The sequence below is a fragment of the Balaenoptera borealis genome, assembly GCF_965194805.1.
Source record: "Balaenoptera borealis genome assembly, chromosome: 4".
Taxonomy (NCBI): Eukaryota; Metazoa; Chordata; class Mammalia; order Artiodactyla; family Balaenopteridae; genus Balaenoptera; species Balaenoptera borealis.
In genome coordinates this window covers 12885642-12911740 of record NC_138861.1, presented here as the reverse complement: position 1 = coordinate 12911740, position 26099 = coordinate 12885642, and the positions used below count along the sequence as shown (strand labels likewise).

The window sequence follows — 26099 nt, the reverse complement described above, 5'->3', positions numbered from 1 at the left end:
AAAAAGGAAATCCTGCCATATGTGATAACATGGATGAACCTTGAGGACATCTTGCTAAGTGAAATAAGGCCATCACAGAAGGACAAACACTGCAAGATTCCACTTAAATGAGGTATCTAAAGTAGTCAAACTCTTAGAAGAAGAAGGTAGAAAGGTGGTTTCCAGGGTTTGGGGGAGAGTGACCTTTTTTTTCATGCAAGACGGAAAAAATTTCTAGAGATTTGTTTCACAGCAATGTGCATGTAGTTAACAATACTGTACTATACACTTAACAATTTGTTTAAGAGGTAGATTTCTCAATATACGTTTATTTGCCACAATAAAAAAGAAATCAGACATAATAATACATAAAACAGAGGGTAAGAAATGTCAGTCACAAAATAATACATGATGTGTAATTCACTGATTTGAAGTTAAAATAGGGAAATCTAACATATGGAAATAAAGGTCAGAACATTGTTTATCTTTAGGAGGATGTGACTGGGACAGAGAATGATGGAGACTTCTGGAGTGTTGTGGTATCCACTATCTTGATTCAAGTGGTGGTTAGATGGGTGTGTTCACTTTGTAAGTTAGCTGAGCTGTGCACTCAGGCTCGTGTGCTTTTCTGTAGTGTGGACACCTCCATAAAAAATTAAAAGAAAGAACAGTATGAGTAGGAAAGTTCAGAATATATAATTAAAAAAAATCAGTTTTGTATAAGCTACAAATAAAATAGGGTGCCATGTTTGGGAAAGTGGCAAAGCCCTAAGGTGGAGTTTTGGATGGATGGCAATACCATCACTGTGGCTGGAATGTAACGAGGAAAGGGAGAAAGTTCAAATATGAGCTGGAGAAGAAAGTTAGTGCAAGATTTATGTAGGGCCAGGTAGGTGAATGTGGGGCTATGTATTTTTATGCTAAGCTTGATGAAAGTTATTGAAGTAGTGTAAGCAGAGGCATGAAAAGGTGTGTTATGTTTTAAAAACTCTTCTGTATGAAAAATGAATGCATAAGTAGGGAAGAGGGTAAAACTGGACTAAAGAGATTATTAGGGGGGCCTGGACAGTCGTCCTGGAGAGAAATGATGGAGGCCTGGACTTCAGTGTAATCAGTATAGGTGGTGATTAGATCAAGCCTATTTAATCAAGTAATGACTTCATAGATTAATTTTCTATGATATGTTTAGTAAGAAAACTGCATGTATTTTAAATTATATATGTACATACATACATGTATACACACACAAATATATACATATAATAGGCATATTTGATAATAAATTAATAAACTAATTTTTAATTATCTGGTAAAATAATTATTTGAAGTATTTGGAACATATAAAATGAATAAATGCACCATTTATTCATCAAAAATTCAAATTTTTAAAAGAAAAATAGAAACATGACTTTTATATCTTACACAATCATAAAACAAAACATTAATACCACAGAACGTTAGTAGCAAAAAATTTTACTAACAATTGATATCTCTTAGGAGTCACAGACTATCTGCAACTACGTATTTCAAATTGTTCTTGGTTTGTTGAGCATAACTTATTAAAACCCCATGTATAGGAGGAGGTGACACATAACACTAACACAATTTTACTTGCCAAGCAGTGCATTCATTATTAAACACATTTATGAAGTGTCTAATGAGAAATATTTCCCACCTGCTGCATATAAAAATAAAACACCCCTTAAAATGTCAACTCTTGTCTTCTTTGGAATAGGGTGAGTGGAGCTGAAATCAGTTTGCAAGACCCTGAGAAATAAGCAGGAGGTTAAGACTGAAGGAAGTTAGTATTGGCTCCTTCTTTCCAGTTTGATGATGAAGAAAATGAGGCAATCTTCAAAAGCCCCTGAATCGAAAGATATTTTTAAAACATATGTAACATTTTCAAAAGTAATTTAGATAAGATTTACATTTCGTGAGGTAACTGTATAGTTTCTTTAATGTATTACCTACTTAGCACCTACGTACACTGTTCTTCAGAGTATGATGAGTTTGATGTCAGACAACCTGGACTTAGACCAAAATTCAAGTCCTCTCTGTAGCATCTGGCAGGCTAATTAATATTAGACCATCTCAGTTTATTCATTTGTAAATGTGGGAAATACTAACTAGTTGTCAGGATTCTTAAAAATAATTAAGTTCATAATAGATCTAAGAGAAATATGATGCACTGGCATCATGCAATCTGGATACTTGTTGCAGACATGTTCAGCTCACACAGTGCTAACAAAAATCATGCCCTCATTAAGAAAGTAGGAGGTCTGATTTAAAAATTCTGATGACTGATATATTTCTAAAAATCATGAAATCTGATAATACCAGGCCTACATTCCTGCGCGAATCTAAAAAGTAGCTATCTATTAGAAGGGGATTAACTGTCTAACTTACTAGAGTCCACACTATTTATTAATACTGCCTTTCACCTTTAAGAAAATATTAAGAAGTAAGTCAGATGGAGAAAGACAAATGATATCATATGATATCACTTATATGTGGAATCTAAAAAAAAATGGTACAAATGAACTTATTTGCAAAAGAGAAATAGAGTCAAAGATGTAGAAAACAAATTTATGGTTACCAGGGGGAAAGGGGAGGAGGGATAAATTAGGAGATTCAGATTGACATATACATACTACTGTATATAAAATAGATAACTAATAAGAACCCACTGTATAGCACAGGGAACTCTACTTAATACTCTGTAATGAGAGAGTATTTTCTTATATGGGAAAAGGATCTAAAAAAGAGTGGATATATGTATATGCATAATTGATTCACTTTGCTATACAACAGAAACTAATACAACATTGTAAATCAACTATACTTCAATAAAAATTAATTTAAAAAAAAGACTTGTAGATGTTAGCAGGAATTTTTAATTTAAGATGCTGGACATCGTATATGGGCTTATCTACCTTCTCCCTCCCATAGTTCCATTTAATTGATAGTAAAATTTTTTAAAATAAATTAATACCCATAAATCTGAAGAGAATGAGAAGTTTGAACAAGCAGGAAAATAAAAGCTCTTTCAAGAGATTTCTGAAGAACTGAAGTGGGTTTGGGAAATGATAACTGGTGAAGAAAAGCAGAGGACAGGGAAGTTAAAAGTATACATAGAGGGGCTGAGCCAGGGTGGACCCAACATTCCTTGTAGCATCCTAGAGGCATGGGTTTTTTAGACAGATAGGACTTGTGGGATAAAATCTCATAGTGACAGCAAAGCGTTGTTTACAGATATGTACTTGTGATTATCGGTAATACACTCTCATCGCATGTACAGAACACGCAGAAGCCAATTTGTTTACATCTCAGTCAAAATTAGGGAGGTTTTTCTCAATGCTGACTAAATAAAATTTCTGGAAAACACCTAAAGAAGACACTGGGGGTGTTAAAGCAGAGTAAAGACTTCTTCATTTTGGCATTTCTATAGGTGGTGTATGTCAGACCACACCCATGTAACCAGAGCTCCTAATTAGCTTGTATTTTTTGCCTTTCTTTCTTCTTTTTCTTTTCTTTTCTTTTTTTGGAGGGGGAGCTGGGAGAGTGTATTTATTTTTTTAAATTTCTTCTCTATTTTTGATTGAAATATGGTTGATATACACTATTATGATAGTTTCAGGTGTACTACGTAATTACTTGACATTTGCACACATCATGATGCACAGTCTAGAAACCGTCCGTCCCCATATAAAATTATTATATTGTTATTGACTATATTCGTTACACTGTTTATTACATCCCTGTGACTTATTTATTATATAGCTGAAGGTTTGTATCTTTTAATCCCCTTCACCTATTTCACTCACCCCCTCACCCACCTCCTTCTGCTGCCACTCATTTGCTCTCTGTATCTATGAGTCTGTTGTTTTGTTTTGTTTTTTGTTTGTTTTGTTTTATTATATTCCACATATAAGCAAGATCATGTGGGATTTATCTTTCTCTGACTTATTTCACTTAGCATAATACCTTCTAGATCCATTCATGTTGTTGAAAATGGCAAGATTTCATTTTTAATGGCCAAGTAATATTCCACTGTGTGTGTGTGTGTGTGTGTGTGTGTGTGTGTGTATACATCTTCTTTATCCATTCATCTATCAATGGACATGTAGGTTGCTTCCATATCTTGGCTATTGTAAATAATGTTGCAGTGAACACTGGATTTTTCAAATTTCAAATTTGTGTTTTTGTTTTCATTGGGTAAATACTCAGAAGTGAAATTGCTGGATCATATGGTAGTTTTATTTTTAATGTTTTGAGAAGACTCCATACTGTTTCCACAGTGACTGCACCAATTTACAATACTCCCAACAGTGCATGAGGGTTCCCTTTCATCCTCACCAACACTTGTTATTTAATGTCTCTTTTTAATGATATCCATTCTGGCAGGTGTGAGGTGGTATGCCTTATGCTTTTGATTTGCAATACCCTGATGATTAGTGATGTTGAGCATCTTTTCATGTGTCTTCTGGCCATCTGTATGCCTTCTTCTTAAATGAGCAGATATGAAGCACATCACATTAGTAAGCTGCTACTGAAGTTAAAGGAACATTCAGGTGATTGCCAAATCCTGTGACCTAAAGATTATTGCCTTACCAGACCTTTGGGGAAAAGGAGATATTTCTTTGGGGCACACAAGTTGGATAGCTGGGACGCGGACACCTTGCAGCAAGCTAGGACACCCAAAGTTTACTAAGGTGAACCAAGACAAATCAAGCTGCCAGCAAACAGAGATGACACAAAAACTTACCTGTCTCAGATGATAACAATCTTACATGTCTCAGATTCCATTCCAAAATTATCTTTTAGGGATTTAAAGAGACTTCTTTATATGTGTGTGAAATTAAGAAGGATGTAGAGAAAGGGAACTCTTATGTTGCTGGAAAGGGAGGATGAATGTGCCTTGATGAAACCAATCTGGAGATCAATATCTAAATTGAGAAAGTGCATGGCACATGATTCATCATTTCCACACCTTAGTCCTTATATCCTTGAGAAATTCTTTCTCATAACACAGGGGTACATATACCAATGTTCGTGTTCATAGCAGCATTATTTTAAAAGAGAAAAAAGGGGGTAATAGCCTATTAAAACAAAAATGGATAACGAAGTGGTCATCTATCTAAACAAATTAGTACCATTAGCAATGAATATGAATGAACAAGATTAACCTACATCCATATGCACGATACTCGAAAGTATAATATTGAATGGTAAAAGCAAGAAGAATAGAGATATATGATACCATTTACAGAAAATATTCAGCATATTCAATAAGATTATTTTTTCATGATACATGAAAATGTAGTAAGATAACAAGAAATGTATGGGAATATAAAAAACAAATTCAGAATATTTTTTACACTTGAACATGCAGGATGGAGAGAAGAGTATATACTTGTATTGCAGATTGATTTTTTTGATTGTTAAAGGGGATTGTGGTATAGGTCTGTTGATTATTATTTAGTTCTTTTGCATAATTTCATAAATATTTTATCACATACAGGCATACCTCATTTTACTGTGTTTTTTATACATTGAAGTTTTGTGGCAACCCTACACACAGCAAGTCTATCGGCGCCATTTTTCCAACAACATATGCTCGCTTCATGTTTCTGTGTCACTTTTGGTAATTCTTGCAATAGTTTAAATATTTTCATTATGATTATATTTGTTATGGTGATCTGTGATCAGTGATCTTTGATATTACTATTGTAATTGTTTTGGAGCATCACAAACTATGCCCATATAATATGGTGAACTTAATCAGTAAATGTTGTATGTGTTCTGACCACTCCGCTAATTGGCAGTTCCCCCATCTCTCTCCTTCTTATCAGGCCTCCCTATTCCCTGTGTCACAAAATTATTGAAATTAGGTCAATTAACAACCCTACAATGGCCTCTAAGTGTTCAAGTGAAATGAAGAGTCACATGTCTCTCACTTTAAATCAAAAGCTAGAAATGATTAAGCTTAGTGAGAATGGCATGTAGAAAGCTGAGACAGATCAAAAGCTAGGTAGGCCTCTTACAACAAATAGTTAGCCAAGTTGTGAATGCAAAGGAAAAGTTCATGACAGAAATTAAAAGTGCTACTCCAGTGAACACACGAATGATAAGTAAGTGAGACAGCCTTATTTCTGATATGGAGAAAATTTTAGTGGTCTGGATAGAAGATCAAACCAGCCACAACATTCCCTTAAGCCAAAGCCTAATCCAGAGGAAGGTCCTATGTCTCTTATCTGTGAAGGCTGAGAGAATTGAGGAAGCTGCAGAAGAAAAGTTTGAAGCCAGCAGAGGTTGGTTCATGAGGTTTAAGGAAAGAAGCTGTCTCCATAACATAGAAGTGCAAGGTGAAGCAGCAAGTGCTGATGTAGAAGCTGCAGCAAGTTATCCAGAAGATCTAGCTAAGATAATTCATGCAGCAAGTTATCCAGAAGATCTAGCTAAGATAATTCATGAAGGTAGCTATATTCAACAACAGATGTTCAGTGTAGATGAAACAGCCTTTTACTGGAAAACGATGACATCTAAAACTTTAATAGCTAAAGAGGAGAAGTCAACACCAGGCTTCAAAGCTTCACAGGACAGGCTGACTCTTTTGTTAGGAGCTAATGCAGCTGGTGACTTTAAGTTGAAGCCAATGCTCATTTATCATTCCAAAAATCCTAGGACTCTCAAGAATTATGCTAAATTGACCCTGCCTGTGCTTTATACTTGGAATGACAAAGCCGGATGATGGCACATCTATTGACAACATGGTTTACTGAATATTTTAAGCCCACTGATGAGACCTACTACTCAGAAAAAAGATTCCTTTCTAAATATTACTGCTCATTGACAATGTACTGGGTCACCCAAGAGCTCTGATGGAGAGGTGCAATGAGACTCATGTTGTTTTCATGCCTGCTAACACAACATCTGTACTACAAACCCATGGGATCAAGGAGTAATTTCAACTTTGAAGTCTTATTATTTAAGCAATACATTTCACAAGTCTGTAGCTGACATAGATGGTGATTCCTCTGATGGATCAGGGCAAAGTCAGTTGAAACATTTCTGGAAAGGATTCATCATTCTAGATGCCATGAAGAACATTTCTGATTCACAGGAACAGGTCAAACTATCAACCCTAAAAAGCATTTGGAAGTAGTTGATTCCAAACCTCATGGATGACTTTGATGGGTTCAAGACTCCAGTGGAGGAAATAACTACAGATGTGGCAGAAATAGCAAGAGAATTAGAATTCGAAGTAGAGCCTCAGATGTGACTGCACTGCTATAATCTCATGATAAAAACTTAATGGATGAGGAGTTGATTCTTATGAATGAGCAAAGAGAGTGGTTTCTTAAGATAAAATCTTTTCCTAGTGAAGTTGCTGTGAAGATTGTTAAAATGACAATAAAGGATTTAGAACATTACATAAACTTAGTTGATAAAGCAGTGGTAAGGTTTGAGAGGATTGACTCCAGTTTTGAAAGAAGTTCTACTGTGGGTAAAATGCTAACAAACAGCACTGCACGCTACAGAGAAACTGCTCATGAAAGGAAGAGTAATCTATTCAGCAAACTTCATTATCTTATTTTAATTGTCACGGCCACCTCAACCCTCACCAACCACCACCCTGATCAGTCATCAGCCATCAACATCAAGGCAAGACCCTCTACCAGCAAAAAGATTATGACTTGCTGAAGTCTCAGATGTCGGTTAGCAATTTTTAGCAATAAAGTATTTTTTTAATTAAGGTGTGCACATTGTTTATTTAGACATAATGCTGTTCCACACTTAATAGGCTACAGTATAGTGTAAACATAACTTTTATATGCACTGGGAAACAAAAAAAATTTGTGTGACTCACTTTTTTGCAATACTTGCTTTATGGCAGCAGTCGAAAACTGAACCCTCAGTATCTCTAAGGTATTCCTGTACATCTTTAAGCAATTAAAAAAAAAGAAAAAAGAAAAAAAAGGAAAAATGTGACCCTGTAGGAATTGGAAGTAATTTATGGAAAATGGAGGAACTAAATATAAATACAGTTGCAATTAGATTTCTGTAAGCGTTTTCAAGAAACTATTATCCATTAAATAAAAACAGGAAAAGAGTACTATAAAAAAAGGATTCAGTAATAAATAATTTTTCAAATTACAAATATAATTGCAGAAATTATTAGGCAAGCAATACAAATATTGGAATATTAGAAATGACACAGAGAGCAGAACAAAAACCCAAAGAGATGAAGAGTAACATAGATAAATAAGAATCATAGAGATTCTTTTCAGCAGTCTCAGTATCCTCCTATTAGAATTCCAAAGAGAATCATAGAGAAAATAGAAAAAAGTTATCAAATTGATACAAGGGAATTTCTTAGAGCTGTATGATTCAGAAATCCTACCAAAATCCCATAAACGTGAATAAACAACACATCATTGTAAAATTTCAGAACAATGAGGATAATGAAAATGCCCTACGTGCTTGAAGAGAGAGGTGGGAGTGGGGGGAATAAGGTCATCTACAGAAGGACTACAATTAGACTAGAAGGTTATTTCTCATTAGCAATGGAGGATATAGAAGACAATGGAATATTATTCAGCCATAAAAAAGAGGGAAATCCTGCCATTTATGACAACATGAATGAACCTGTAGGGCATTATGCTAGTTGAAATAAGCCAGATATAGAAAGACAAATAATAAATATTGTATTATGTCACTTATATGTGGACTCAAAAAAAAGTTGAACTCTTAGAAACAGGGTGTAGAGTGGTGGTTATAGTGTTTGCCAAAGTCTAGGGCTGGGGGGAATGAGGGGGAAATGGGGAGACATTGGTCAAAGGATACAAACTATCAGTTATAAGATGAATAAGTTCTGAGGATCTAATGTACAGCATGGTGACTATAGATAATAATACACTGTATTGTATCCTTGAAATTTGCTGAGAGTATATCTTGTGTTCTCACTACACACACATACAGAAAATAACTATGTGGGTTGATGGTAGTGTTAATTAACTTGATTGTGATAAATATTTCATTCACAGTGTGTATGTATACAAAATCATCAGATTATATGCTTTAAATGTATACAATTTTATTTGTCAATTATGCCTCAATAAACCTAGAAAAAGAAAAAGATAATGGAGCAAGACCTTCAATGTGGTAAGGGAAAATTCAAATGAGAATTCCATTACAAAACTATCAGTCAAGTGTAAAAGCCTGAAAAAGATATTTTCAGATTGAAAAGACTCAAAATTTAAGAAGTTATCTGAGGATTTACCCAGTAAAAATATGAGCATAAGTAATAAAGAAGAAAAATTTGAGATCTAGGAAAGAGTTCACTGAACTTGGGAGATATGTGTTCTCTCATTCTAGAATGACAACTGTACAGCCAACCTGAATTGCAGCCAATCTGTATAGTTGCAGGAACAAAGGACTCCACAAATTAGGTGGAGAAATTAACAGACAACAGAGAACAAGTTAATGTTTATACAGTCTTGAGAATATGATAAAGGGATTAGCTTTCTAAAAAAAAAAAAAAGGTTAGCATAGTACCAACATATTAGGCTTTCAATACAATTCATCAAATTGAAAGACTGTATTTATTTTATGTTTTAAAATTAATAATATAAATCAAAATACAATCAAAACCATGTACACTTACAGAGAGGCCTCTCCCATAAATATCTTACTAAAGGTTTGAGAAGATACTTTAATTATAGATATTCATAGTTAGTTCTTGATTGTATCTTAGTTTCAGCCTATATATATATTTTAATTTTAATTTTTAAAAAGTTGAAGCATAGTTGATTTACAGTGTTGTATTAGTTTCAGATGTACAGCAAAGTGATTCAGTTATACATATATACATATCAGCCTATATTTTTTGACTTTTTTTCCTTATTTTTTACTTGAATTCTAGAACACTATTGTAAACTTTTTTCAATTTTTTTTTATTTTGGCTGCGTTGGGTCTTTGTTGCTGTGTGCGGGCTTTCTCTAGTTGGGGCGAGCAGGGGCTACTCTTTGTTGCGGTGCGCGGGCTTTTCATTGTGGTGGCTTCTCTTGTTGCAGAGCACAGGCTCAAGGCGTGCAGTCTTCGGTAGTTGTGGCGCATGGGCTCAGTAGTTGTGGCTCGTGGGCTCTAGAGCACAGGCTCAGTAGTTGTGGCACACGGGCTTAGTTGCTTCGCGGCATGTGGGATCTTCCCGGACCAGGGCTCGAACCCGTGCCCCCTGCATTGGCAGGCAGATTCTCAACCACTGCACCACCAGGGAAGCCCTATTGTTGTAAATTTATAAAAGATTGTTACTATCTATATTTTATGCTTGTCTTTCCCTTGTTTTGTTAATTTCTCTTTTTAAGATTTATTTTCTCTATTACCTTTCGAATATTCCTATTATTGCTTTTCACTTTATACTACTATTTACATTTATTTCCAAATATCTGTAGCATATTTTTAAATTTTTATTAATGCCATCTGAAGAGGAACTGTTCATTCCCACTGATTTCCCAAAGGTGCATATTCTTTAAGAGAAAAGCTGAAAAGGAATATTTATGGGAAAAGAGGAAAATCCCACCTAAAACATAGATTATTGTTTAGGATGAACAATAAAGATAAGGAAATTACTAATTGAAATATGGCTATTGTTAAAAAAAAAGACAACAGGCTCCAAATGGACCATTTATGCTAAGCTCCACATCACAACCAAGACTTAATTTAATTAGTTTCAACTCTCTCAGAAATGGAAGCTTAAACCAGTCAATCAAGAATCACCTGATAAGCACTAGTTAGGTAATCTGCCTGATAGACCCCCTAAAAGAAAGTAACCTTGCAATAACCAACCTGCTTTTTTGCCTAGTATAACTTCTTCTGACTCTCTTCTGCCTATAAAGTCTTTCATTTTGTACAGCTCCTTGGAGATTGTTTCTATCGGCTAGATTAGATGAATCAATTTTTGCTCAAAAAAAAACCACTTAAAATTTTTAATATGCCTCAGTTTATCTTTTAACACTATAAATTCACTGTAAGTTTCCTTGATCTTATATGACATATTTCTTTGCACTGATGGTGACAATTCCTAACATCAAAGCATTTCATTTATACACACATTTCTTGATGGCTTTCTTAAAGTGATATCATAGATGTTTATGAATTATTTTCAAAGTGTTTAGTTATAAGTACAATCATTCTCTACAACACGAGGACTTATATATTTATTTGAACTGTTACTGAACAATTAAATGATAAAAAGTTGATTTGTTGAGAAAAGGGTTGGGTTAGCACTATTTGTAAAGTTATATGCAGTAGATTGTATTCCTCCTTACAGCTATGTTCTCTGTGATGATTTACTTCTAGTTGAAATAAGTTTGGGATCATACTTTTGACTAAGTACCAAAAAACACTTAAAGATGTTAACTCTCCTGAGAGTGGCTGAATTCTGTGTTAAGCGTCTTTAGATGTCAACTTATTTAGATTAGAAAAAGGGAGTTGGTTAAAAAATATACAAGGAAATAAGGAGAAAGTGAATTTCCTTGTTATAGCCAAGCCTTGGGGGAATCCAGGAATAGTAGATAGACCAGGACATGCAAGTGAAATTCAGAACTGCAATACTGTCATACCTCTTATAAACTAGATAATGGGAACCAGGAGGTAATTCAAGATCTGGAGTTGCCAGTATACCCTGTGATGATATTATCTTGCTAAGGTATCAATAATGAAAATTCCTTCTTCATTTCAGTACTGCATCATTTTCACGATTTACATGCTCCCTCTAGGCTCCTTTTGCTATTCACCAGTTATTTCTATACATTACTACTAGTAGTGGTAGTGCTCATAATACAAGTATTATTAATTTTATTCTTTCCTTCTCCCTGCAGTCTCTGATACCCTTTCCTCCTGTGTCTTTCAGCTCCAGCAGCTGCTGGTAAACACTGGTTTTTTATAACATAACACTTTCAAATTCCTCACCGAAAGATTTTTATGGTTTAATTTAGTCACCTGTTCCCTGTCAGCTAAAACATTCATTACTAAGGAATTTTATAAAGTCCACTGATCAGCATGTGGATGATCTTCCCTTTGATCCAGTTGGCTGTGGTCACAGTAGCAAAGTCCTGTGTTAGGCGGCATGGCCAACAATGAATGAAGACATGCCTGGAGCCACAGGAAGCTATGGGACAGAATGCCCAGAAGGGGTTTTAGAAACAACATTAAGAAGATTTTCCTATCCATTCTTCCAGTCCAGATTTCACAAGATAGACTCCAGAGTCTATGTTATCTGGCTTGACACTGAATAGTTTTGAAACACTCATGATTTTCCTGAAAAGCCTCATATATTAAATTAGGCTTCCAGAGAATTCTGATGCATTACAACTAAAAGTGAAATCATTTTACCCATACAAGCTACTCAAAAATACATTTTTGACAGGTAAGGTACCTTTTGAAAATAATTAAAATTTTATACTTATTTTGTAAAACCAGTCTTTGATGGATAAATTAGGAGAAGACTTTTCTTATTATACTTAATATTTTTATTTAAAAATTATATATCCCTGCTTGGGTTTCTACCATACTGAAACTCAAGAATCCAATATAATTGATTCACTTAATTATTGTACATTTAAATGGTTAACTTGTGGGTACAATTTATATATTGAGATGATATCACGATGACAAAAATCTAAACCAATACATCTGCAAGTCTATTGAGTGTATGAAAAGATATGAATGGTATACAGTATTATCTTGTATTGAGTTTTTTTGATCAAAAAAGGCAGTGTATAAAGTAACTTGAATATTTTTAAGAAAGTAGATATGAATAAAGCACTGTTTCAAAGCCTTTAATAACTGGAAAAAAAATACAAAGGAAGAGGAAGAGTATAGAGATATGTTCAAGTTAAATTTTGTAACATAGGGTATTTGCTGCAAAATTATATTAGAAGATATAGGTTTAGACCAAAAAAATATTCCTAGACAATGAAAAGATGTTTTTTAAAAAAGTCATTTTCAATGCTAATCTAATGACATTTCATTCCGAATACAGATAGAATTATAGATAATGTAAGATTTACATATCCTTTTTCACTTGAAGAAACTTTAGGATTACAACAGATATGATCATCATTTTCACTACAGATAACAGTGTAGCCTGATGTAAAACCAGAGGGGAAAAGAAAGACAAAGACACAGAGAGAAAAATAATAGCAAGTGTTCTTTGGAGACCTCAACAATATATTGCAGCTGGTATGGAGATTTCATACTATTCTTCATAAATAATCCGTAAACAAAATCTAGCATTGCTGATTCCAAAAGTATACAAAATTGTCAAAATAACAGTAATTTTAATCAGTTAAAGGGAAAACAGTGTTAGAATTAATTTGTTTCACACCTGTTAGAAATGACAAAAAGAATGAACTTACTGATAATGTGTAAAACATTTTATAAACCTGCATATGACATGGGATACATGCCAAAAATGATTTGCAGGTTATCAGTAGTTGAAATGCAACAGATAATCTGAAAATAAAAGCATCCTTTATAATAGAAGCAAACGGAAAAATGTTGGAAGATGGGATTTGGACTTCCATATGAGGGTTAAAATTCTAAATATTATTTATGGATAGGGAGATGCACATTGGATCTAGTCCATTCTATGTATTCAAATATACATATTCATCCCTTGATTGACAAAAATCATATGACTATGTAAATTTAAGATATTTCCTTAGAGATCTTAAATATTTTTACCCAGATATTATAAAAATGAAAACTATAGTAAAATATCACTAGTAAACTGACCACTTTAACAAATCGTATTTTTATCTTCAATACTTCATTCCAGTTTTTGGCCACATATATACTCTTCACAATCATTGAAGAGATAGAGTATTAAGTTTTTAGATTTTCTTTATCAAAGTCATTTTCAAGATAATGCAGTTTTATATCTGTTAATTTTAGTGGCTATATAATAGTCCATTAAGGTGATATAACATGATATAATTTACTGTCTCCCACTGCTGCATATTTAATTTGTATCTATTGTCTCATAAATAACACTGCAGTGGAATTCATGTTGCACATCTTTTTTACACTTCTCTTGTATTATCTCCTCAGGACACAAAACGTTCTGGAAATAGCATTTTGGCTTTGGTAGTGGGAATACAGAAGAAGTAGAAATGCGGCAATGAATCTAAAAATATCCTCTATTTAAATCAAGCTCATTATCTCACTCCATGCTTTAATTAACATTGATGGATTTTTACCTGAACCTTAAGTTCAAGGTAGAAAACACTTCAAATTAAATATTGCATAAATGATTAAAATCAGGGAAATGACATTAATAAATTGACAAGGATGGTACTAAGAATTTGTTTGCTATAACTGAGTCTAAAATTTATATTAAGGTATAATTTCATGACGCTAGGGAATGTTAACAATCTTGGTGAAATTAAGGAACATATATCAGGGTCAGTTCAGGTGACATAATCCAAAAGCTGTAATAATCTTGGAAGATGAGATAAGAACTTTTAAGAAGAGAGGTGTTAGAACAAATTCCCTATCTCAGAGGTGGGATATTCTTTATATATCCAGGATTTAGGATATGGCCAGGGTGCAATGTGACATAAATATCAATGGAGTAAAACGAGTTAGGGATATTTGATGTTAGCTATTTAATAGATGATTAAAATGGATGTTAGAGTTACCAATACTGGCAGCAGATAATGCAGTAAAAGAAAAATATAACCTGAGACTTAAATAGCCTAGAAAGTAGAAAAAGTGAATTGCAAAGTGAATAGATTGACATTGATTATATGGACATAAAAAATGGAAATAAATGAAATGGAAATTTTGGTCCTTTTTCATTGCTGCCACCACTCCTCATCCCGTGTTTTCTGTTCTTAACATAAAAATGATTCTTCCAAAATGTTAATTCAGATCTTAACGCTGTTCTGCTCAAAACCCTTCAATAACTCTCTATTCCTCTGTGTAAAAGCAACATAGGCTATCTCTTTCATGGCTTATGAGTCTATACAAAATCTGTCCGCTGTTATGTCTCTGACTTCCCTTCCAAATACTCTACCTCCTATCACTCTATTTTAGGTGCAATTGCTTCCTTGGAGTTTCTCAAAAATTCCTAGCTTTAAAACCGGCTCTCTCCTTTTCCTGAAATGCTCTTCCCTCAAGTATCCATGAGGCTAATACCTTTATGTTCTCCCACTTTCCTCTGTTAAATGAGCCCTGCCCTGACCATTTTGTTTCAAATGGAAATCTACCATCCTGTCTTATTTCGGGCTGCTATCACAAATTACCATAGACCGAGTGGCTTATCAAAAACAAAAATTTATTTCTTACAGTTCTGGAGGCTGAAAATCTGAGATCAGGGTGTCAGCATGGTTGGGTACTGGTGAGAGTTCTATTCTGAATTGCATACTTCACCTTGTAACCTCACATGGTGGAAAGAGGATGAGCACTCTCTAGGGTCTCTTTTAGAATGGCACTAATCCTATTCATGAGGGGTCCACTCTCATGATCTAATTATTCCCCTCCCTCCTGAAGGCCCCACATACATTGGGGGCTAAGATTTCAACATGTGAATATGAGAAGGATACAAACATTCAGTCCATTGTGTTCTTCCCCTGCCCACGACCCCGATTCTTGTCTTTCTTACATGCAAAATATATTCATTCCATCCCAACAGTTCCAAAAGTCTTAACTAATTCCAGCATGAACTCTGCAGTCCAGTCTCATCTAAATATCACCTACATCAGATATGGATGAGACTCAAGGTACAATTCATCCTGTGGCAATTTTAACCTTCATTATAATTTCATTTTTTTAAATTTATTGTTTATGGTCTATCTCCCACACCCTCCTTAAAGCAGAAACAACTCCAGAGCAAACATTTCTAGCTATTATGTTCACTGATGTATCTCGAGGGCCTGTAATACTACCTGGCACATGGATGACACTTAATAAATATATATTCATAAATAAGTGAATTAACGTTCACTGAAGGGGTTGGGGAAAGTAGGTAAATCAGATTTTAAGGTAGCTTTACAGAATACCAAATAATAGAAAAAGAAAGAGCAGCACTGAATGCAGCATAACTGGGGAAGAGCCAAATCTGGTCATGACAAAAAATTTAATGTGAGATGAAAAACTGAGCAAGAATAAAAATGAAATTGCTGATAATAAAGTACGATGTACATAGTATTAAGAAAAAGAGAGAAAATGGAATTAGTTTAAGTTGGTATGGTGGGAATGAATTATGGGCATATGAGTGTTCACATAGAGGAACAGGGCAATATATGTGGGCTAGATGTTTCAGAGTCCCACTCAAAAAATTACTAAAGATTAAGATTTTAAAAATCTTGAATTATTTATTTTCCTCAAAGCTATGATTCTATGTCTTAAAAGAGTGTAAATTTTACTGATTAATTGTTTGTATTTATAGTCATACCTTTCCTTATTAAGCCCTCACTCTGTGCCAGGTACACTATCGAGCACTTTTCATACCTTATCTCTCTGTTGTTGAATTCTCACAACAGCCAGCATAAAGTTAAAAGATAATTCACTTTATTTCAGTATTTGATTATCTTGATTTCTCCTTTGACAAACTGAAATCCCTGCCATGTTCACTGAGTACACAAAATGCAATCTGGGTTTGATCTCAAGTGTTCATTATTTGAAATGTCTTACTTGTATTATTAAACCACTTCAAGACCCAATTAAAAGGGAAAACAATCAAAGAAGAAAACATGTTTTTGCCACATGCCAGTCTCATATCTTTTATTAAAATGGTACTCCATAAATTTGCATTTATTTCTTACCTGAACTTATATTTCTTATTCTCTCATAAGGAAATATGCGTCTTGAATATCTTTTTGTTTACATCTCATTTTCTAATTATTATTTGCATATCTACAGAATCATTGGAAACAATTCTCTGGAACACACACATGAAATTCTTTGAAAGCACTATGTTTTCACCTTGTTTATAAAAGAATAAGATTCATTCATATAAAATAATTGTAAAATACTTCCTAGGTAAAAATTCATTCTCAAATGAGTAAATTAAAGATCATACAGTACAGAATATCTATCAAGGTATTGAATTTTTTAATAAAGTTAATTTAGTATCAATTAGTGATAACAACTGAAGGCTGAATTATTTCATATTTCAATAAAAGAAGCCTTATGACACTGAAGCTGAGTAGGTACCATCACAAATATATACTTGACAGCCAATAAATGTGTTTAAAATGTTCAATATTTTGACTTATCAAAAATGGTAAATTGATAAAAACATGTTAGTGACATTTTGTTTTTTTCACATGATATATAGGAAAAATATGGATATTTGCAAAAGTAAGTGTTGACAAAGTGATAACATTTTAAATATAGAAATAAATTATTCCACTCATGTTAAAAATAATATTATTATCCTCATAATTGTCATAAGAAATCATTTTACTGTCATATATTTTGATTTTGAGTCATTATAAATTTGAGTCATTAATTGATTGACTGCTTTTCTGATCTTCATCACCTTTTTGCCCCCCTCTGCTATAGAAGCATTAGGTTTATTGTTTGACTATGATTATCTATGATAATTTACTTTTCTGATGACGTGTAACAAATAGTTATTTGTTTAAAAAATTGTTTTATTTAGGAAAGTAGCACAAAACTTGCCCTGAAAATTACTGTTTCAGTATTTGTATCTGCCATTCTGTCCTTTTCCTTAGAGAGAGAGGCTGACAGAGAGGAAGAGAGACTAAATTTTTGCAACCAGTTTACCTTTAGTAAAAATAGGTATTTTCTTAATGACTGTTTTAAATTGCATCTAATAATACATTAAATAACTCATATACATTTTCTCTTCATTCTCTAATTTTTCACTTTCTTAGTGCTTTTTATAATAACTATTTTTCTTCTTCTCAAACCCCATTAATTTTTTGAGGACTAGAAACTGTATCATATAGTACTGAGAATATTAAAGACTGGAAGTAATATCATATAATGTTAGGATAGAAATGAACTTAAATGATCATAAAATTTGCAATTCTCCTTCTTTTTTAGATTGTTCTAAGTATTTGAAATATCTGTCTTATCTAGATCCAAAATAAATTGTTCATAAAATGCCCACTTGTTTCTTGACATGATCATTTGGGCTAAAACAAAAGATATATTTCCCCACTTGTGCATTCATGTATCATTCCATTAGCAGATATTTAATGAGTGATACTATGAACCACACAGAGTTAGGTACTAAGGATACAGGTTTTTAAAAGTACTTTTCCTCTTTTTTTTTTTTTCTTTTAGATTCCATATATATGTTTTAGCATACAGTATTTGTTTTTCTATGTATAGCTGATTCACTTTGTTATAAAGCAGAAACTAACACACCATTGTAAAGCAATTATAATCCAATAAAGATGTTAAAAAAATAATAATAAAACAAGAAAAAAAAAGTAAAAAAAAGTAAAAAAAAAACAATAAAAGTACTTTTCCTCAAATTGTATACAGCACAGTGGAGAAGACTAAGACATATAGTAGATGACTACAACGTGCTTTGATAAACGCTCTCATAAAAATCAAAGCAGGTAGTTCTATAATCACATGGCACATTACTTAATTCAGCTTGGCAAGAAAAGGAAATGAAATATTTGCAGTTCTCTTTGTACTCCTACTTGGACCTGCAATGTAAATGTGCTATGTCCCTGTAAACTCCCATCATCTCCAGTAGTTGTGAGCTGCTCTCTGTCATGGCCATGTCCTTTCTAGATATAATGTCTTGCAACAACAGGGAGAAACAAATCACTATAATGGAATATACATCTGTTACTCCTTGACATTGAGACAGATTTTCTTCAGTCTGATAATATTTTCGGATCCCCTTTGTTTCTTGGATATTGCTAACTTTTCAGTGTTTTTTTGTTTTTAATATATCACTTTTACATCTCTGCTTCAGTTCTTCTTTAATTAGTTTTTCTTCATTAACTTAACATTTTTATTTCATAGTGACACTCCACTCTTCTGATTTTTCTCTTATCTTTCAGACAGATTCTTCTAAATTCCCTTTACTGGTTTCTTACTTATGTCAAATTGCCTCAGGGCTATGTCCTGTACCTTTTTCCTTTTTCCTCCACAAATTACTTTTTTGGTGATTCCATTTACTCTTAGGGATTTAAAAAATAATTTGGGAGCTTGAAAGGTCCTAAAGTTTTACCTTCAGGCAAAGATACTCTTCTGGATTTGCATACTCAATTACATATTTGACATTCTGTGTGCCTATCCCACAGGCATCTGAAATTCATAACTCCTGTATCTGAAATCTGAATTATTTTCCCCTTCCTTTCCACACCCAATCCCTGTGAATCTAAATTCAAAATATGACTTTATTTATATATGTATCTCCATCTTCACTGACACCATACTAGTTCAAGCCACCATTGTCTCAGGTCTGAATTACTGCAATAACTTGCTAAATCATCTCCTCACTTATCTTCCTTTAAACTGTCTAAAATTTGTTTTAACGTGACTAGCTGCTTCCTTTCTTAAAATCCTTCAGTAGCTTTCCATTATTTTTAATATGAAATGAAAATTTAATAATAGAGCCTGTAAGACCATGAAACCATTTTTATCAAATGATAATAATATATATAAAACATATTTGGTAATAAGTAATTGCTTAATAAAAGGTAGATATTTGTTCCTAACGAGACCATAAGTACTAGAGAAAATATGAAAACACATACACTTACCTCTCATTATGTCATTTAATGTACCTGTATCTCTCAGATGCAGAATCCAGATAATATTTTAAGTAGAATTATTGTAAAATTAAATAAGATCAGGTAAGCAAGATATCTGAAACAGGCATGCTACTTAGGTTCTGAATAAGTGGTGGTTTTTTTTTTTTTTCATTTCATTATCACTGTAATCATCCAAGGAATATGCTAAAAAAGAATTGTACCATAGTTTAATCTTGAAGGTGCCAATTTGTCATATTATAAGTGATTACTATAGCTCTGAGTAGATTTCAGCCAATAGAGAAGACTTTGGGCTGGTTTGTGTGATAATGGGAGAATAATATTGAACTTGGTTCATTTATGCAAGGTAGCAAGATGTCTGCCCTAACAGGAAAATACTTTGTATATTTTAAATGTTCATTTCTACTAAGGTCAATTTTAAAAATAAGCAATTAATTCTAATAATCTTATTAATCACTCTAGAAAATCCCAACCAAAACAATAAAAACAAAAATAATTCAAAGGTATTTTTTTTTCTTTAATTAATTAATTTATTTATTTATTTTTGGCTGTGTTGGGTCCTCGCCTTTGTGCGAGGGCTTTCTCCATTTGCGGCGAGCGGGGGCCACTCTTCATCGCGGTGCGCGGGCCTCTCACTATCGCGGCCTCTCTTGTTGCGGAGCACAGGCTCCAGACACGCAGGCTCAGTAATTGTGGCTCACGGGCCTAGCTGCTCCGCGGCATGTGGGATCTTCCCAGACTAGGGCTCGAACCCGTGTCCCCTGCATTAGCAGGCAGACTCTCAACCACTGAGCCACCAGGGAAGCCCCAAAGGTATTCTTAGCTGTATTTAATTTCTTTTTCCAGCAGCACCTCAGTTATTTCACTTTTGAATGGATCATATTCCAAAGAAATCTTTACACTGTAGTCATGTTAAGACAATTTATTGTGGGTGTGTATACTTTTAATGATAAATGGATAAAGGAAGAAGATTTAAAATGATGAAATTGAATGTTTTAATAGAGTAAAACAATAATTGAGAATTAATCAAAATATACTATTTGCTCTTTTGCAGTTTGAGTTCTTAGAACAAGAATATTTTCCTGGTAAGTTAGAGACAAATTCACTGTATAAAATCATTGATAATACAAGAAAAATGTTCACTTCTTGGAACTGTAGGCTCCCTACCACTTCATTCAAAACTTATGAACACATAATTTATAAGCACAGTATTTTATAAAAAATGAAAATTTCATTTTATATAACCATAGAGAAATTTTAAATTTTAGAGAAATTAAAAAATTCTCTATATTCATTTGTATTAAAGTAAAATAGTAGCAAATTATCATTTTGTATTTGAGACTATTTTACCTCCACATCAAGGTGAGAATCAGAGAAATATTACAACAAATTTGATATTTGCTTTCAACATATATCAGAACGTTTGAGCCATTTCCTTAAGCTCTTTATTTAGTTTACTAGAGGAGTCTGCTATTGTGAAATATACCAGATAAAGCACTTAGTTATAAACCTAAAGATTACAGGATATAGGGGAAATAATACAAAACATCAAATAATTATGAACATCAAAAAATTATGATGTTTAGATTTTAAGGTGTAAAAACTAGGATAGTACACTTCCTTTATCTTTCCTGCAAATTTGATACGAAGATACTTGTAGTAGGAGCCTGAACAAGCTAGACTAGTCAGAAAGGCCCATCCATGAAGTCTAATGAAAGCCTGAAAGATGGTGATGACTAGGATATAAGTTGTGACATAAATTTTTAGTGAATTCAGTCATATATATATATATATGTTTATCATATAAACATCTCCAGAGTGGGAAGAGGACTCCATGCAATCTTTTCACTAAGTAATAATATTTACAAGTTCAGTTTATAGAAAAAGATATTTGAGAGGTAAAAGCATTGCTGCTTGCAATAACCTAATGTAGATTTTTGACACGTTTTCAACTTTTTATAATCATCCCCCAAAAGCAAAATAAATATAAAGATTAAACTCAAAGAATAAACCACGTGAAATTTTTAAGCATTATAAAGAAAGGACCTTGATTTCAGAGCTTCCTGAAGGGCACACATTTCAAAACTTGAGCATCATCTACAGAAAGTCTTACTGTTTGAATAAGAACTGTTACAAGAATGTTGCACATATACACTACCAAATGTAAAATAGCTAGCTAGTGGGAAGCAGCGCATTGCACAGGGAGATCAGCTCGGTGCTTTGTGACCACCTAGAGGCGTGGGATAGGGAGGGTGGGTGGGAGACGCAAGAGGGAGGAGATATGGGGATATATGTATATGTATAGCTGATTCACTTCGTTATAAAGCAGAAACTAACACACCATTGTAAAGCAATTATACTCCAATAAAGATGTTAAAAAGAAAAAAAATGTTGCACAGTTATTGTCTGTTATTGGAAAAATGTGTGAAAGCCATCCAAATATTCACTGACAAGATAATGGGTATACCTGTCATATATTCATACAGTTAAATATGATGCCTTATTTTAATGACTAAGAATGAGGCTTCTGGAGTCAGACTTTATGGATTTGAATCCCAGGTCTACTAGTCATTTTTCTCTAGTTATTTCACTTCTCTGCATCTGTTTACTCATATATAAAATATTGATAATGAGAGTTTCTACCACTTCTTTCCTGTAGAAATAAAAGAATTTGGACACACAAAGAGCTTAGAACTGTTTCTGAAACACAGTAAGTCTAGAAAACACTAGTTATTATTTTCTTATCATTTTTAACGCACTGATGATAATGAGTAAACATACTTCACATGTGATCACATGAATGTGAATGTTCTTTAATATAACGTTGAATAATAAAAAATGTGTGCCAGAAAAATATGTATAATACAATACCATTTATATGAAGTTCCAAAACAAGGATAATTCAAACAATATAGTGTTTAAGTATACTTAAATTTGGGGTAAAACTAAAATGAAAGCAGAAAAGTAACTGCATATTTCATCGGAGCAGTAACCTCCTAGCAAGGCTAGAAGATGGGACAGTGACACGAAGCACACAGGGAGCTTTAAGAAGAGAGGTCATTTCAAATGTTTTAATTGGGTGCTGGGTATACCAGTGCCATTCATTATATTATGTTCATTATGTTATTTTGTAATATAAATTATTTTTGAACAAAACTTAAAAAGATGACTCATAGAGGGCCTGGGGCCGGTGGACGGGAAGCCTCTCTCTCCGGCTCTCTGCGGGAGCGCGGTGGGACAGCCCGGCCGCCCTGGAGTCGGCAGTGACAGGGCGTCTCTCCGGGGTCCTCGTGCACACCTGGGCCGCTTCTTAGCACCTTTGCCAAATGCCATTGTTTGTTTTGTTTTCTGCGTTTAGTTTAATTTTGAATCAAATGCTTTATTTTCCTGTGGATTCTGACAACTTTTACACTGTGAGGAAAATTGTTTAGAATTTATTTTGCAACCCATGGAAAAGTGTTAATATGTCCTCGATGGGCTTCCTGGAATATTGGTGTGTTTATTTGCATCAGATGTGCTGGCATCCATAGGAATCTTGGGGTTCATATATCCAGGGTCAAGTCAGTCAACCTAGACCAATGGACACCGGAACAGATCCAGTGCAGGCAAGATACGGGAAATACTAAAGCAAGACTGCTATATGAAGCCAGTCTTCCAGAGAACTTTCGAAGACCACAGACAGATCAAGCAGTGGAATTTTTCATCAGAGATAAATATGAAAAGAAGAAATACTACGATAAAAATGCTATAGCTATTACAAATAAAGAAAAAGAAAAAAAAAAAAAAGGAAGAGAAAAAGAGAGAAAAGGAGCCAGAAAAGCCTGCAAAACCTCTTACAACTGAAAAGCTGCAGAAGAAAGAAGATCAGCAATTGGAGCCTAAAAAAAGTACCAGCCCTAAAAAAGCTGCAGAGCCCACTGTTGATCTTTTAGGACTCGACGGCCCTGCTGAGGTGCCAGTGACTAATGGGAACACAGCCACGGGACAGGCCTTGAACGACGATCTGGACATCTTTGGACCGATGATTTCGAATCCCTTACCCGCAACTGTCCTGCCGCCAGCTCAGGGGACGTCCTCTGTACCAGCAGCTGCCGCTCTGTCTACAGTGACATCTGGGGATCTGGATCTGTTCACTGAGCAAGCTACCAAGTCAGAAGAGGTGGCCAAGAAACAGCTCTCCAGGGACTCCATCTTATCTCTGTACGGCACAGGGACCACCCAGCAGCACAGCGCTCCTGGTGTGTTTATGGGACCCACAAATATACCCGTTTCCCTCACAAGCACCGGCTGCATTTCAAGGCTTCCCGTCCATGGGCGGGCCTGTGCCTGCAGCTCCCGGCCTCGCGGGAAGCGTGATGGGGCCGAGCCCCTGCCCAACGGCTTCATGGGAAACGCGCAGACTGGGGTGATGCCACTTCCGCAGAGTGTGGTCGGCCCCCCAGGAGGGATGGTGGGACACGTGGGTGCAGCCCAGAGTAAGTGTGGCCTGCCGCCAGCTCAGCAGCCCCCCTGGAACCTCTCCCAGGTGAACCAGCAGATGGCTGGCCTGAGCCTGGGCAGCGCAAGCCCCACGGCGGGCTTCAGCCAGCCCCCCGGCACCACGGCGGGGGCAGCAGGGTGGTCGGGGGGCTCGTCAGGTCAGACGCTCAGCACACAGCTGTGGAAGTGACCCTGCAGCACGGCCCACCGCGCTCCCCCCCCCCCACCCCCTACATTCCTGCGGAGATGCAGCCGCGTTCCCCTGTTCATTCGTGTACATAATATTTTTTTCTTTTTTCCCCATTTGTTCATATTAAGAATTATCTGATTGATTGATTGACTGTGTTGGTCTGTACTGATGGATTAAATTTGCTGTGGCGAAAAGCAGGTTGAGAAACCATTTCATGTCGAAGGCAGCTTTTGCTCACAATTTCCCAGGATTTCATAGACACAGTATCTGGGAAGCTGCTCGGTCAACGTGCATAATCAGTTTCCCTGTCGATGAAATTACAGCTCTCGTGTTTGCATATAAGGGAAGTAGCTATCATGTTTGTTAGTAATACCTCTAACAGTATGAACCCCACATCCAGATTAGCCAGTAATCCTGTAGGAAGGTACTGTATGATCAAATGTTTAATCATATAAATAGAATGTCAATGTATCACTGAGCACTGTTTTCTAGTGTATCCAGATTCTTTTATGTCATCATTCACGTCACTGTGCTGTTGCTATGATGTGCTTAACCGGGAACGTGGTTAGAGAAAGGAAGATAAACCTGGATGTTACTACAAAATTAGTTGTTGTTTAACAAATGTTTGAAGAAGTCAGATTTTACCTGCCTCCCTCGTAATTGGGATCTCTTCCTATGTACACATAGTGCTAACAAACACGAGACCTTTCTCTGCACTAGATGCAAACAGGGTAACTAAACAAGCCACTTCAACCCTTGAAGGTGTATCCAGGTTTATGACAGTAATTGTGTTTACATTTTATGGTGCCTAGTACTGACAGATGTCATAACCCTGTATTAAACAGATGAACCCATAAAAAAAAAAAAGATGACTCATAACCATCTATAACACATTCACTTTCAAGATTTCTAGAAATAGGGTAACCAACCATCGTAGTTTGCCCTAATTGAAGTGTTTCCCAGAATGCTGGACTTTCAGTGCTCAAACTGGGACAGTCCCAGGCAAACTAAGAGGACTAGTCAGCCTAGAAATACATGAGCAAATATACAAGTAATTGTGAATGTCACTAGAAAATTCATCAAGATATCCATTAATTTCACATATATAGGAACAAACACATTAAGTTTTTAGAGATTCATGAGTTCGTTTTCTTATATAACATGTACCTCTATCACTCTCGAGTTGTATTCACCTGTGTCCTTTCTAGCAACCATCTAATGCTCGTTGCTTCAAGAAGTCTGTAACTATTATTAATGAAAACATCGAGTAAATTTGGCGTGTTGCCCATAGTCTTTTACCCAGACATATACATCTCTCCAAATTATATGTGTTGTCATTTGTGATCAAGAGCTTAAATCTGTATTCCTGGTAAGTAATATATGCCCATTGTAATTTCCAGTTTCACCTACTGTTAAATAATACTCATTACTATAGTCATAAGATGAAAGCAATCTCCTCTTTGTTGGTGATATTTTCTACCATCAATCAATCTGAAGCATAGTATCCTGGAACTTGGAGGTAGTTAAGACATGAGCAGAACACAGTCTCAGGAGTCACATCTTCTCAGGAAAAACAGTTCCTTGCCCCATTTCCACACTGTTAGCTGTTCTCTTATGCTAATTATTTTTCTAGTCACATTTAGAGCAGAGGTTGCTTGAATGCAAACTGCATTTAT

General features: G+C 34.8%; 1 long non-coding RNA gene and 1 pseudogene across 2 annotated transcripts; both read left to right on the top strand.

The window, feature by feature from the left end:
* LOC309628627 lies at nucleotides 1–20266 on the top strand. Its single transcript, XR_014244597.1, has 2 exons — nucleotides 1–6364; nucleotides 6404–20266. It is a non-coding gene; the product is annotated as an uncharacterized lncRNA (long non-coding RNA).
* Nucleotides 20267–22919: 2653 nt separating this feature from the next.
* Nucleotides 22920–24901, top strand: LOC309628506 (stromal membrane-associated protein 1 pseudogene; annotated as a pseudogene). The gene is made up of 2 exons: nucleotides 22920–22986; nucleotides 23173–24901. The product of its transcript is annotated as a stromal membrane-associated protein 1 pseudogene (transcript).
* The last annotated feature ends 1198 nt before the right edge of the window (nucleotides 24902–26099 follow it).